This window comes from Zonotrichia albicollis (assembly GCF_047830755.1).
Source record: "Zonotrichia albicollis isolate bZonAlb1 chromosome 6 unlocalized genomic scaffold, bZonAlb1.hap1 SUPER_6_unloc_1, whole genome shotgun sequence".
NCBI lineage: Eukaryota > Metazoa > Chordata > Aves > Passeriformes > Passerellidae > Zonotrichia > Zonotrichia albicollis.
This window is the reverse complement of record NW_027428337.1, coordinates 56,713-59,452: the sequence shown is the minus strand read 5'-3', so window position 1 is coordinate 59,452 and position 2,740 is coordinate 56,713. Positions and strand designations below refer to the sequence as shown.

Genomic DNA, 2,740 nt, shown 5'->3' with positions numbered 1-2,740 from the left:
AGCCCTTTACTCCCCTTGAATCAGAGAGGCCAAACAGCTGCAGCTGTTCTGAGGGCTTTTATACCTGGGAGGATTTGCCCCCTCCCTTTTCCTGGGTGCCATGGGAACGAGAGGCGGACACCATCGGGGGTATATTAACCCCAGCCTTGGCCGAGGGGCTTCATTCCCTCTCTGGGATGTGCTGGGGTAAGAGTTCTCCTCTCATTTCAGTGAAGAGGCTCTTTCAGCTGATCTCAGCTTGTTTCCAGCAGGTGTTTCTGGGCATCTAAAGCAGCAGAGGCGTGGAAGAGACTGTGAAGAAAACAGCATGGAATCCAGGGAGTATGTAGGTTCACAATTTTGGGTTTTGTGTTTAGGGGTGTTAAAGCACCTCTGTAATTTCTGGTTTTGTTCTTGGTTTGTTTTTTATGGTTTTTAGGAGGAGCACGCCTTTCAGAGATTCCAGGTTGTGTCAAGCACAACACTTTTTGCAGCAGATTCATCGTGTCTCAGGAGGGATCTGCCCAGTGTCAAGGATGATGTTTGAGATTGAGGCTTCAGGTGAGTTGAGGATTGTGAGTGGGAGAGGGAGGGTGAGCAGGTATCCAGTTAGGAGTTCTTGGGAGGGGGTTTGCAGGCAGCAGGGTGAGAAAGGGTGTTTATTTGTTTATTTGAGGGCCCCCCCCACAAGGCTTCTAGCAGAGGCATTCCCATGTCTTAGAGCACACAGAGTCATCCACTGCACTCACAGGAATGCCATTTAACTTTGCCTTTCTCTAACCCAGGTGCCAGCCCTAATAAAGGCCACAGCCTTGGAATCAGGATGAAGCTGGAGCCTGAGGGAGCCAGGCACACTCAGGAGAGGGCAAGTAGCCGACTGGCTGGGATTTGGCCCACATAACTCTGGACTCATTCTTTGGTTTTGGTTTTCTTTATTGTAGCTGACCGAGAGGCTCACAGGCCATCACGAGGCTCTCTGAAGCAGACTCATTTCAGGTGCAACGTGGATTCCCATCACCGATCATCCAAAAGATAAGTTGGGAGCCACGGCCTGGAGATGGGGGCGTAGCAGATTTGGAGTTCTTGGGACAGATTTAAAAATTAGCGGAGGGAAAAGCAAACTTGTCCAAGGGCCTCTTAGGACAGCTAAAGGGAGAGGCTCTACTTTTGATGGCAGCTTTCAGGCGGGCAGTGCAGAACAGCTCTGGTTTGTGTCGTGGTTTCCGGTGTGCCGTGTTCCCTAGTGTGTCTTTGGGGTCCCTTTTGCCTTCTTCCCTCGAGGCCCTCACCACAAGCATGAAGTGTGGTGTTTGATGTCCCCCTGTTTGTCACGTTCTGTGTCACGGGTGTCTGCACACATACGGGTGCCGCAGCTGTTCTGCCCTGCCGCATGGCCAGCTGCAATGGGACAAGCCCTGGGGAGTGTAAATTTGTAATGGGGGCTGTACTTGGGCTCTAGATGCTATTCCTAGATGGACCTAAGGTGTTTGCAGCTTGTGAGTTATCCTGGTGGTGTTTGACACATGTTCTAACTTTCTTTCAGGTGCAGATGCATTGCATCCATGGCAGAGGGTCAGAGTTAGCAGGTGCCGGGCCTTCCTAGGAGCACGGTGAGTAGCAGACTGGTGGGGTTTTGGCCGATGGGGTGCCAAGATCAGGCACTGATGTTTGGTTCTCTTTACTCTAGCTGTCTGAGAGACACCAGCCCGGTGACAGCAGGACCTTCCCAGCTGACGAGGTGGCCTTTCTTTGCACCTGGCACGGACCGGCATCGCCAGATGTCTGAGAGATAAGTAGAGGGCTATGACCCACAGAGGGGATGAAGGCAGGGTGCTGGTTTGGGAATTACTGGGAGGGGTTTTGGAGTCCAATTTGGAGGTGGGGGGGTGTCCATGAAGTGGCCCCTTAGGCCCCATGAAAGCAAAGTCTCACTTTTGATCACAGTGCTGAGGTGTTCAGGGCAGAGCAGTCCCGGTGTGTCTGGTGTCACTTGTCTGCTGTGCATTATGTGTTGTTTGTGTGTCTCCTGTCTTTTACCTTAGCCCTTTGAGGGGCCTGTCAGAAACCTTGGCATCATTGTTAGCATCTGTGATCTCTGCATTCCTTGGCCTGGCACCCAGGCCAGAGATGCAATTCTGATACCTGTCTGAGCTCCCCAGTCAAAAGTTCTCTCTTTGGAAGCATCCAGTCAGATGTCTTGTCAGGTCTTGTTCTGAGCTGTACGGACAGCTGTGCCCCACCTGGATCCATTATGGTGGATTAGGGCTTGAAACAATGTGAGGGCAGGCAGAGGATTCTGACCATAGGATTCCTAGGCATCCATCTTTACTGTTCTTGGAATCAATCATTCAGTTAGCATCTTCTTCCTGCAGTGTTCTCTGAGCCTCATCAGCTCACCGTCAGATTGAACTCAGTCATCTCCTTTTGCATTCTCTCAGTCCTTGCAGCCATTTTCCTTGCCAAGGGATTTCTGTTCCTGTTGTGTCCCCGTTGTGTGTCCTGTCCTGTCTGTCCTGTGTCACGGGTGTCAGCACACATTTGTGCCGGAGCTGCTCTGCCCTGCCGCATAGCCTGGTGCCATAGGAGAGGGCCCGGGGACTTGGAATGTGTAATGTGGGGTGTAGTTGGACTCCAGATGGGATTTGTAGATGGACACAGGACATCTGGAGCTCTTAAGTTGTCCTGCAACAGTATGGGTGCCGTCTCTATGGTTTCAACGTGCTAGAAGGGTTTTCCGGTCGTCCCGTCCCCCGCCTCTATG

General features: G+C 51.9%; 1 long non-coding RNA gene across 1 annotated transcript; it reads left to right on the top strand.

Moving 5' to 3' along the window:
• Window positions 1–361: 361 nt before the first annotated feature.
• LOC141727292 (uncharacterized) lies at window positions 362–1,507 on the top strand. The gene is made up of 3 exons (XR_012578327.1): window positions 362–540; window positions 765–844; window positions 921–1,507. It is a non-coding gene; the product is annotated as an uncharacterized LOC141727292 (long non-coding RNA).
• Window positions 1,508–2,740: the final 1,233 nt, after the last annotated feature.